Source organism: Danio rerio, chromosome 4 (assembly GCF_052040795.2).
Source record: "Danio rerio strain M-AB ecotype USA chromosome 4, GRCz13ab, whole genome shotgun sequence".
Classification (NCBI taxonomy): domain Eukaryota; kingdom Metazoa; phylum Chordata; class Actinopteri; order Cypriniformes; family Danionidae; genus Danio; species Danio rerio.
In genome coordinates, this window is record NC_141024.2 from 80,461,867 (window position 1) to 80,474,102 (window position 12,236).

Consider the following 12,236-nt stretch of genomic DNA (forward strand, 5'->3'; position numbering starts at 1 on the left):
CAGGTAGTTTTACGAATGGATGGAGAGGAGATCCAGCATGAGTTCATTTACGTAGATGATGGTGTGTTCAACCTGACGAGAACACAAGGTAGAAGAAATCATTGGCCACAGGGCTATAGTCAATGTCCCAGTGCAACGTGGGGGAAATATACAGTAACACTCTGTGCAGCCATTACAAAGAATGGGGTCCTCCACTGCCATGCCCATATGGGCCCTTACAACACAGCACATATACTTACATTCTGGGACCAATTGCACAACATAACAGCAGCAAATCAAATCGATCATACGCAATACATTGTTGTCTGGGACAATGTGTCTTTCCATCGTTCTGCTCTGGTTCAGCACTGGTTTCAGCAACATCCACATTTCACTTTCCTATATCTTCCAGCATATCTCCATTCCTCAACCCTATAGAAGAGTTTTTCTCGGCATAGTGGTGGATGGTATATGATCTCCATCTTCAGGCTGAGGTACCCCTCATACAAGCCATGGAGGAGGCCTGTGACCAAATGGAGGTAGCAGCAATACAAGATTTTACATTCAAGACACTTCTTTCCAAGGTGTCTTGCTAAGGACAACATTGCAATGTTGATAATTCTCATGCCAGATTCATCTAGGCAAAGAGACAGTGTCTAACTTACAGTTCAATACGTAAAGTGACATGTTACAGTACTTTGAATCCTCATGCCAACATGTTGGACATGTTGAGGAATAAATGAGTTTATTCAGTGTGCAGCATTGCTCTTGAGTAGTGTTTGGTAAATTTACTTTATATTTGTACTTTGTTGATGGTAGCCTACTCTAATCATAAGGAAGTAGAAGTGCTAAAAGTGTTTTAGGTTTATCACAGCAGTGTGTAACTCGTGCAAACAGTGTATAGTAAATGTGAAAATGTGTGTTTCTTATGGTAAAAAAGTGTGGTTTTTAAACATAAGTCTATAGTTTTTATAAGAGTGTTTAATTATGCAAAGGATCTGTAATGTTTTGCTAATTGGGTGTGTGGTTGTGCTAATTGTGTGTACTGTTTTGATAACAAGGGCCCTGTTTTGAAAATCGTGCTTAAGCAATCCAAAAAAAAACTGTAACAAAGTATGGTCTATTTTTTTTCCGTACACAACAATGAATCATTTTTAATAGCACTGGCAAAACTACCACATACTTTTAAGGCCATAGAGACACTTTTTGTCAATTTTTAAACAATACTTTTTAGCTTTTTTACAATATTTTATATTACTCTTGATCCTAAACTGAAATAATTTTACAAAAAAGACAAGAACACTGTCAGTAATAAAATAAAAAAAACTAATTACTTGGTTTCTGACAACACTACATTTCTCAAGGCAGTGCTTTAATAATGTTTATTTTGATAAATGTAACAGATTGCTTTGACCTGTAATGCCTGTACAATTTTGTGATGCTTTAAGACAGATCAGAATACCTCTATTATGTATAAATCACATAAATACCTCATCCAGAAACATTTCTAGCATAATTCTTTTGCCGTAAAGAAATAAAAAGTTGGTCTTCCGGCGGAGGAGGGATGGAGTAGACACGTGTTTAGGCTCGCTCCTACACTTTTTTACTTCTCATTTACTTTAAACCCCACATTTTACTCTACATTTGCTTCCAAGTGGACAACATTTTTACAGCACACAACTAAACTTCGAATCATGGCAACAAAATCAGCCAAACCGAGCAAAAACGAACCGAAAACGGAGGCGAACGGAGACGAGGGCAAGGAAGTTAGCATGTCGGCTATCGCAAAACTTTAAAAACACAGTTTCTGCACTCGAAGTAAAACTAGATAAAATCCAGTCTACCGTGACAGAGCATAATTCAAAAATCGCCAGTCTTGAAACCTACGCAAATTCACTTGAGGAACGCGCACAATTTCTCGAAGCGACTTGCACAATGCTAATGGAAAGTAATTCAAAATTACTCACCAAGGTCATATATCTTGAATCCCGTAGCCGACGCAACAACATACGGATCGTTGGACTGCTGAAGAAGATTTCTATTCTCTCTGTATGAAGTATTTTCTAAGTGTAAAGCAGTTAATTTTCTCTTCTCAAAATGTATGTAGTGTTTGCAGCAAACATGCCAGCCTTTGTTAAAAATACAGTGATATGTCTGTGTAAGATGAGAGTGCCTGCACAGAAGCAACACTAGGAGAAGGCTGAGTGACTGATTGTGTAGAATAACTTAATATGTAAAGCACTGATTATATATGTTAAATACTTCTATGAAGCTATATGTGTCAGAAGTTAGAATGAGTAACATATTATCAAGTTATTATCCTATCATGACAATGTATGTAAACGCTTAGTTCCTTTGCATAAGTTGCATCTATACTTTGCTGACATAGACCTGTAACATCTCTGCTGACATGAGCTAGTGGGCTGAGAGCCAAGAATAGCAGGACCCTTTAGACTAAAAACCTATTCAAAAATGGTCAAGAGTTAAAAAGAGACTTAGGGGTGTGTCAAATAATCCTGTATAAAAATTGTAACAAACACAGATACTTCAGAAGGTGCAGGAGAGACTTCAGAAGGTGTCCAGGAGAGACTTCAGAATGCTCTGGGGTCTGCTCTGCTCTTTCTCGGCTTTATTATGGAGAATAAAGTCTATTTTCTGATATTTAAAACCTCTGGTCTGATAATTTCTAATTGATAAGTCAAGATCTGTCCAGAAAGAAAACCACTAAATGCTGAATTAGGTATAAAACTCTATCGAAAAGTGAAAAATAGGAGCACTAATAGAAACATCTAGATACTGTAATATGCAATCTGTCCTAGACATTTCTATCTAAAGTCAATTTCAATGGAGTTAAAAAATTATAAGTAACTAAGAAGATTTAATTGAAGTTAATGTGATAATTAAAATAAATGGTTAATCAAGACAGATAAAAGAGACTTAATGTTGATAATATGATTTAGGAGTAATCAATAGGAGAAGATTTTCCAGCTAAAGTTAATATTGTATGTAAAGATATGTTCTTTTGGATGATAAATATTTCAAGTGGTTTGGTTTCTATTGAGTTAATTTTAGGTAACTACCAAAGGAGGGTAGAAACTTGTTTGTACTTGTGTAGCTTGATGAATAGCAAATACTGTATACACCAGAATGCAGAAAAAGTTAATATTTAGGGAGAAGATCTTAGGATGGACATTGTCACAATATGTGGATGATTGAATTATCTGCAACTTCACAGAGCTCTAGTTCAATTAAAAGACTTGACTGGTGACCATTGCTCCAAACAGTGAGATATGATGACTGTTTTTGGTGTTGACTAGATAGAGAATTATTTCGTAAACAAGCACAGTTGAGAAACTATGATGAGTAGATGATTGGAGATGGTACCAGAAGCAAATTATAAAGCTGGAACAGTTATTACATTTGTGACAAAAGAAGTACTTCCAAGGATTTGAAACATCAGCAGAAATAAGTTCATAAAAGGTTTGCATTCATAAAGTAATTAAAATCTAAGTTAATAAGTGATCAATAAATAAAAACATCTAAAGGAGTATGAAAAATTGTGAATAAAGCAAAAGAGAGAATAATTGTATTATGCTCAATTACCAGAAATGGCTGAAAGAGATGAAGATGATCCATCAAGGCCAACGCTCAATGAAATATGTGAAAATAATAAACTTAATGGGATTAATTTGCTAACAAGTGCATTGGTGAATGATGGCATGGAAACTGACAGAAACAGGCATCTAACACTGCATCACATGAACTACTATTGGGTCAACCCTTGCAAGAAACCACATGAAACTTTGCATAAAACCTTGCATATAATCTCACCTATAACCTTGCACATAACCTCTTGGAATGGTTTGCAGAGATGTCTAATATAGTAGGGACTTTTATGAAGAAACAATTAATTGCCATGTGCAAAGCGATATCTGTGCAGGAAACCAGAAAGGAGCCATGTGAGAGAGCAGTGATACAAGGTCAAATTAGTCCAGCTGATCGAGTCTATCTGAGGATGCTCTGGAGAGCCCAGGAGAAAAGGACCATATCTGGATGAGGGCAAATCCAACAGCTGCCAAAGTGGATGCCATTAATGGGGTACCAATGCCTCAAAGGAGCGAAAGGAAAAAACTCCAGCAAGGGAAAGCTGACCGGAAACAGAGGAGCCTGAATATTCCAAAGCTCTTAACTACTAAGTGCAACGTGTGGAAGGAGAAGTTAATCAGAACAAAGTAAAGAGTGATTCTGATAATATGCCTGAATACCACATACAGCAGTGCCACAAGTCAAGGGATGATGAATGCACAACTGCAGATTTCAAAACTCAGACTCTTAACCACACATCTCCATTAACATCTATTAAAGTCAAGTGAAGATGCTGGTAGCTTAGAAGAAGAGAAACAAGGATGACCAAAGATCAAGATCAACATTTGATGCTTTTTATGTTTGCATATTGAATTTGTTTGCATATTGCTTTTATGGTACCTATATATAATATCACTTCAGTATATTCTACATGAGTGTGAAAACTAGCAGCTAGGACTGAACCAACTGAATACTTATGCTTAAAACATTGTTGTCTTTGATGTGTTAAGAGAAAAAAAAGAGTACAGTCTTTTACTTCCTTCAAACCAAGAGAGAGGGGAGATGTTTGGCTGGACTTCTGTCAAAATACAGTGGCATAATCTAGTCAATTGATAACAGCTATGTGGCTTATATCAGTCACTAGATAGAGGTAATTAAGAGAACTGGATTATGAAATTGCACTTTGGGTTAAAAGACAATAATATTAAGACTAAAGTCTGAAGAGGAGGGATTGAAGAAGATTTCTATTCTCTCAGTGTGTAGTATTTTCTAAGTGTAAAGCAGTTAATTTTCTCTTCTCAAAATGTATGTAGTGTTTGCAGCAAACATGCCAGCATGTGTTAAAAATACTGTGTAATATGAGTATGCCTGCACAGAAGCAACACTAGGAGAAGGCTATTACTGAATGGCTGATTGTGTAGAATAACTGAATATGTAAAGCACTGATTATATATGTTAAATACTTGTATGAAGCTATATGTGGCAGAAGTTAGAATGAGTAACATATTATCAAGTTATTATCCTATCATAACAATGTATGTAAACCCTTAGTTCCTTTGAATAAGTTGTATCTATACTTTGCTGACATATACCTGTAACATCTCTGTTGACATGAGCTGGTGGGCTGAGAGCCAAGAATAGCAGGACCCCTTAGACTAGAAAACCTATTCAAAAATGGTCAAGAGTTAAAAAGAGACAAAAAGGGGTGTGTCATAATTACCTGTATAAAGATTATGGAGAACACAGATACTTTAAAAGGTGTCCCTGAGAGACTTCAGAATGCTCTGGGGTCTGCTCTGCTCTTTCTCGGCTTTATTATGGAGAATAAAGTCTATTTTCTGATATTCAAAACCTCCGGTCTGATAATTTCTAATTGATGAAAAGTCGAATTCACGACATGACCCCGTTCAACCCGGGGATGCTGCGGCCACAACGCAAAGTTCTAACCACTATACGATCACGGCAAGCTACGAGACAGCCGTTGTGACCCTTGTGTGGTATGTTCCTCCCTGTGATAAGTCTCTTTCTCTTCAGTGAGAACACTCTGTTGTTTTTCTCCTCCTACCAGCACAACGCTTTTCCCAAGAAACAATGGAAATGCAAACAATTGATGACTGCTGCAATTTTAAACACAGGGAAGACGTAGTCGGCAGGATTCAAACCTGCGCGGGGAGACCCCAATGGATTTCAAGTCCATCGCCTTAACCACTCGGCCACGACTACAAGACTGCCTGTACTGCCATTTCTTTATGCCTAGTACACATATTGTTCATCCAGATGAAACTTTCATCAAGCGATAGCTCAACGGCAAAAGCTGTGGCTCCATAAAATGAGCGTCACACGCCCGAACAGGGACTTGAACCCTGGACCCTCAGATTAAAAGTCTGATGCTCTACCGACTGAGCTATCCGGGCTCCACAACAGTAATTTACAAGTAGGCAAGCTTTGGGTTGTGGTCGGCGCAGACCTTTACAGTACACTAAAGTTTACCGTGAGATGGGGTTTTAAGCTTATGGTTGGTGTGGATGTTGCTAAAACACGACAGGTTACTTTGAGGTTGGGTTTATGGTTTTTGTAGGTGTAGACATCAGTACAACACAATAGTTTGGACTTCATGTCATGTAGGAGACATTAAATAGATCAATGATAACTGCAGAATGTCTTTCTGCTGTTGTGGCAATGAATGGACACTCAACAATTGAAAAGATTCCTTCCATGCCTTAGAAGCGTGACTTGATCAGTACTTATCTACACAGCATGCTGGCATCAAAGATCCTATTTCTCTTATATCATATCCCTAGTCTTCCACACTTTAGGAAACGTAAACATTCAGGACGTGCCATTAGCACAGCCTGCACTAAAAGAAGGCTGGAGATAACGGATGGCAACACAGAGTGCGACACCAATGTCACCTTGAAAAACCTGCCGTGACCTGGATTCCAACCTGGGTTGCTGCGGCCACAACGCAGAGTACTAACCACTATACGATCACGTCGAGCTATGAAACAGCCGTTGTGACTCATGTGTGGTATGTTCCTCCCTGTGATAAGCCCCTTTCTCTTCAGTGAGAACACTCTGTTGTTTTTCTCCTCCTACCAGCACAACGCTTTTCCCAAGAAACAATGGAAATGCAAACAATTGACGACTGCTGCAATTTTAAAAAGGGGGAGGACGTAGTCGGCAGGATTCGAACCTGCGCGGGGAGACCCCAATGGATTTCAAGTCCATCGCCTTAACCACTCGGCCACGACTACAAGACTGCCTGAACTGCCATTTCTTTATGAATAGTACACATATTGTGCATCCAGATGAAACTTTAATCAAGCGATAGCTCAACGGCAAAAGCTGTGGCTCCACAAAATGAGCGTCACACGCCCGAACAGGGACTTGAACCCTGGACCCTCAGATTAAAAGTCTGATGCTCTACCGACTGAGCTATCCGGGCTCCACAACAGCAATTTACAAGTAGGCAAGGTTTGGGTTGTGGTCGGCGCAGACCTTTACAGTACACTAAAGTTTACCGTGAGATGGGGTTTTAAGCTTATGGTTGGTGTGGAGGTTGCTAAAACACGACAGGTTACTTTGAGGTTGGGTTTATGGTTTTTGTAGGTGTAGACATCAGTACAACACAATAGTTTGGACTTCATGTCATGTAGGTGACATTAAATAGATCAATGATAACTGCAGAATGTCTTTCTGCTGTTGTGGCAATGAATGGACACTCAACAATTGAAAAGATTCCTTCCATGCCTTAGAAGCGTGACTTGATCAGTACTTATCTACACAGCATGCTGGCATCAAAGATCCTATTTCTCTTATATCATATCCCTAGTCTTCCACACTTTAGGAAACTTACACATTCAGGACGTGCCATTAGCACAGCCTGCACTAAAAGAAGGCTGGAGATAACGGATGGCAACACAGAGTGCGACACCAATGTCACCTTGAAAAACCTGCCGTGATCCGGATTCGAACCGGGGTTGCTGCGGCCACAACGCAGAGTACTGACCACTATACGGTCACGGCGAGCTATGAAACAGCCGTTGTGACCTATGTGTGGTATGTTCCTCCCTGTGATAAGCCCCTTCCTCTTCAGTGAGAAGACTCTGTTGTTTTTCTCCTCCTACCAGCACAACGCTTTTCCCGAGAAACAATGGAAATGCAAACAATTGACGACTGCTGCAATTTTAAAAAGGGGGAGGACGTAGTCAGCAGGATTCGAACCTGCGCGGGGAGACCCCAATTGATTTCTAGTCCATTGCCTTAACCACTCGGCCACGACTACAAGACTGCCTGTACTGCCATTTATTTATGCCTAGTACACATATTACATAGTAACATGTAAGAAAACAGATTTTCTTTCACATGTAACCATGTGAAGAAGTTTAATGATGAAGTCAAAATACAGCTGAAAGAAACGGATGAGAAAATGTAGTGATTTTTAGTTAGCTTATAAAAGTATATCAAGATTGTATGGGCAACTAGTTGAACCGAAATGATGTAGAACTAATTAGTAGCCAAAAGAAAATCATAAAAATGATTAGAAGAAACTAAGTAATAAATAGTTGAGAAAACGAATTATCAAAATTAGTGTCAAATTCAAAAACTGATTGATTCTTAGTGAAATACTTAAATGGAGGATTATAAAATTAGTCAGCGTAGTGAAGAGGTTGTATGTCGTTGAGCAATTAAGAGAAACACCTAGACAAGGTCTTAGGGAATCTGTTTTAGAAATTTTATTTAAGCTAAATTTTATCTGAGTTACAAACATAGATGTGACTAATTTAATTTTAATACAATTTTACAAGAAAGCAACAAACAAAGGAAGATTGTGTTTAATTTATGATTTAGAAGCAATTAAGGAGAATAGATTTTAAAGCTGAGGTTAATAGTGTATGCAGAAATATGGTCATACTGATGAAAAAATGTAAAGTGATAGATTTTTGAATTATCAGAGAGAGTGGTGATGATTAAGCATGTTGATGAAATTTTACTCTCAGAAAAAGAATAGACACCTAATTGATTAAAATGAAATAGGTGTTATGACATTTCCATGGAAATAGATTTAAAGGAAGTAAAAATTATAGGTGATTAGATGACACGCCTCAATATTAGGAAAAGTCAGATCACTAAATAAATAAGCCATTTCAAATAACTGTAAACTGGTGAATGTATAACACATGGTAATAAGACTAATATGAATTATAGACTTTAATTATATTTAGAGATATCAGAAACTGCAAGAGAAGAATGAGGGTGAGGTTATAATTGATTATCTAGATAAGGGAGAACAGGTGAATAAAAATATATCTGCTAGTCATGATTGACAGCTATAGTGAATGGCTAGAGGAGTGGCCAGCAAGCAAAGAGGACAGTCAGACAGTGATGAAGTGTTTAATGAAAGACGATTTAGAAACAAATAGATGTTGAATAAGAATTAGATTGGATAATGATAAACACTGAAATAATGAATATTTTAAATTGCAGCAAGTAATGGGCCGGAAGCATGAATTTAGGGATGGTGTAAGACTAATAATTACAGGGAAAGGTAGAAAAAATTGATACAAATTTAAACACAATTGGCAAAAATCTGTGCACAGACCAAACTGAATTGGATAAAAATCATGTTGAGGGGTATTAGTTTGTTGTGGAACAAAACAATGGAATTAATTACTTTTGCATTGTTTACAGGACTGCAGTTTTGGGGACCTGGTGCAGCTTGGACGTGCAGTAGCTTACTTATGTAGAGATTAGAATTTGACAAATTAACAACTTTACTTCAGACTTTTCTAAACAGGTTGCTGAAGGTGTGAGGCTGGCCGGAGTAACTTGAAAGTTAACATAGGGGTGTAAAAACGGCCTGGAGCTAGGCCCAGACCGAAAGGGGGATAAAACACAAAAAGGGGATATCTGATATCTAATTGGAGTGTGTAAGCATGTATTGGTGTAGGAGCTGAACACGCTGCACCACCAATGCATGAGGCCAACTGTATATTAGATACAGGCCAACACAAAAAGGGGAACCAAAAACCATGTTAAATTCTAGAATAGAAAGAGAAAATAAGACTGATTTACTAGCATATGACAATCTGACAGAAAGTGTGTGATTAAGTGTGTATGGACGTTTCCCGGAGATGGGTTGCAGCTGGAAGGGCATCCGCTGTGTAAAACATATGTTGGAAAAGTTGGCGGTTCATTTTACTGACGGTGGGGACCCCAGATTAATAAAGGAACTAAGCCTTAAAGAAAATGAATGAATGAATGAATGAATGAATGAATTGGACCAATTAGATTGGAGAAAATTGAGAAAAAATAAAATGAAACACAATTACATTTTAAAATTATTTTATTTTACACACGTTAGTTTTTTGGAATTTTTTGAATTATTTTTATTCTTTTATTTTAGACATATTATTTTTTTATCTTTTATGGGAAGACATTCTTAATGTTTTTTTTATTATAATTTATTTTAGGAAATTTTTATGCTTTTTATCTTTTATTTTAATACCTTTCTAATGTTCTATTATTTTAAGACATTTGTATGTTTTTTCATAATCTTTTATTTTAAGACATTCAATGCTTTTATATTTTTCATTTTCAATGCAAAAATCTTTTATTTTAAGATGCTTTTTGAATCTTTCATTTTAAGACATTTTTAAGATAATTTTATTTTAAACACATTCTTATGAGTTTAAGATTCTTTTATTTGAAGACGATTTTAAAATTCTTTTATTTGAACACATTTTTTAAGATTATTTTAGTTTGAGCCATTGTTGTTTTTAAATCTTTAATTTGAAGACATTTTAAGATTTTTATTTTAAGCCATTGTTGTTTTTGAACCTTTTGTTTGCAGAGATTCTTAAGATTTTTATTTTCTTTTAATCACATTGTTGTGTTATTGATTTTCCTATTTTAAGACATTGAGAGAAAAAATCTCTAGTTTAAATATGTTTGAATTTTGGTTTTAAAATTTGGTGACAAGTCTGAGTTGTTAGTTTAATAACCTTGTTATGATTTAGTTCTGAACTTTTCATTTTAATAATTGGTTAGTTTAATCCTACTTTGAAGCTGTTGATTTTTCATCCTACATCTCAATTGTAATTTTGGTTCAATAATGACTTAAAAATGTTGAAATTCAGTCTGAACTAAGCAGGGAGATTATAATTTGTATTAGTGAATTGCTGATTTGAATTATGTTGTTAGAATTTTGAATTTCTAATTCCAATCATATTTTCACAAGTGTTGATCTTAGATTTTATTCATACTGTGGGATTTTCAATGGGAGTGCATTTCCTTTTGATCAGATTTTATTTTTTAAATGTTGGAGTTTTTAAATTTTATTTACATTTTTATTATTCTCATTCTTATTTTAATTTTGGTGGGGAAGAAGAAGAAAAAATTAATTACCTTTATTGATAAAGTGTATGAGAATGGAAAATTTTTATTATGGGATAATTGGAAGTTAATAAGAGTGTTGGGATTAATAAGCCTGAATATAGCAGGTATAATCCTTAGCAAAAGAAGATATCGGAGTGACTTCAAGAGGGAAGAGACTGCACCACCGAAGAGGAGAACCAAGAGTGTGAAAATTATAAACTGAATCCAGAAAAGTTAAAGAAATTGAGTTAAAAGGGTTTTTGGGCATCATTTAACATAATGAAGAAGCACTAGGATGTTAAAGATTGTTTTGAATAAGAGGTAAAACAGGGATTTAGGCAAAGGCCTGCAGTAATGACAATTGGACATTTTTGTGGGGATTTGATTATCTGCTTTTGTTTTTGTCTGCTCCAGAGGTGGGAAAAGGGGAATTGTTGGAGAAAAGGAATTTATTTTTATTTTTATTCTTTTTATTCTTTTTTTATTAGAAAAATGTTTAGACTAACAACAGATTAATCAATCTTTCTCTTTTGTATTATAAAACATCTTGACCAGACAAACTTCCTCTTTTTTACTGTGCTGCATACTTTTTAGAAGAACTGCTGACAAGTGGATAAGCAGAATAAGAATAAATTGAGGGTGGGGGCCTTTGTTCCAGAACTATAGTCTAGACATGTCACAAGTTGTCCTGATGCTTGTAGAAGTTGTGAAATTTATTAAAGATGCACGGAAGTGTTTAGTTCTGGTATGCAGAGAAAGGTTGCAGAAAGAGGAAGTAATGTCCAGGGGTTGCAAAGAGCCAAGGGACTGCAGAATGACTGATAAGTGACGTTAAACCAAAACTCCACCTGTTAAGATCAGTTGTGTATATATATACTGGAGTCAGGAAATGTAAGTCAGTGGCGAACCTCTTGAATGTAATTCTTGTATTGCATTGGGGTAACGTAACCCAGAGCTCTGTCATCGAACTATTCATTTGTATCTAATAAATTACTAATATTTTTGATATTGAAGAAAAACCTCTCCTGACCTTTTCTCTTGAACACGCATGGAATAGAGATAGATATTCCAACAGTTTGGATGACATGGTCAGGCTTGAGACATGATCATCCAGACTCTAAAAGACCGCGTCCGGCTTGTCAGCATTTTCTGCATCCTGACATGCTGGTTTTTGTTGTGTATTATTTTTTCTTCTTCGATTTTTGTTATCGGGCAAATGTCTCTTATTGTGAATTTCTGTGGCGCTGTGGCTTAGCTGGTCAAAGCGCCTGTCTTGTAAACAGGAGATCCTGGCT

The 12,236-nt window shown here is 36.4% G+C and overlaps 1 long non-coding RNA gene and 4 other non-coding genes across 5 annotated transcripts in view; all 5 read right to left on the bottom strand.

Moving 5' to 3' along the window:
• LOC147845100 (uncharacterized) overlaps positions 1–12,236 on the bottom strand; it is a 122,631-nt gene that overhangs the window by 30,325 nt on the left and 80,070 nt on the right. The gene's annotated exons all lie outside the window — the stretch shown is intronic.
• trnas-uga (transfer RNA serine (anticodon UGA)) lies at positions 5,706–5,787 on the bottom strand. The gene has a single exon. It is a non-coding gene; the product is annotated as a tRNA-Ser (tRNA).
• trnak-uuu (transfer RNA lysine (anticodon UUU)) lies at positions 5,906–5,978 on the bottom strand. Its single transcript has one exon. It is a non-coding gene; the product is annotated as a tRNA-Lys (tRNA).
• trnas-uga (transfer RNA serine (anticodon UGA)) lies at positions 6,737–6,818 on the bottom strand. The gene has a single exon. It is a non-coding gene; the product is annotated as a tRNA-Ser (tRNA).
• trnak-uuu (transfer RNA lysine (anticodon UUU)) lies at positions 6,937–7,009 on the bottom strand. Its single transcript has one exon. It is a non-coding gene; the product is annotated as a tRNA-Lys (tRNA).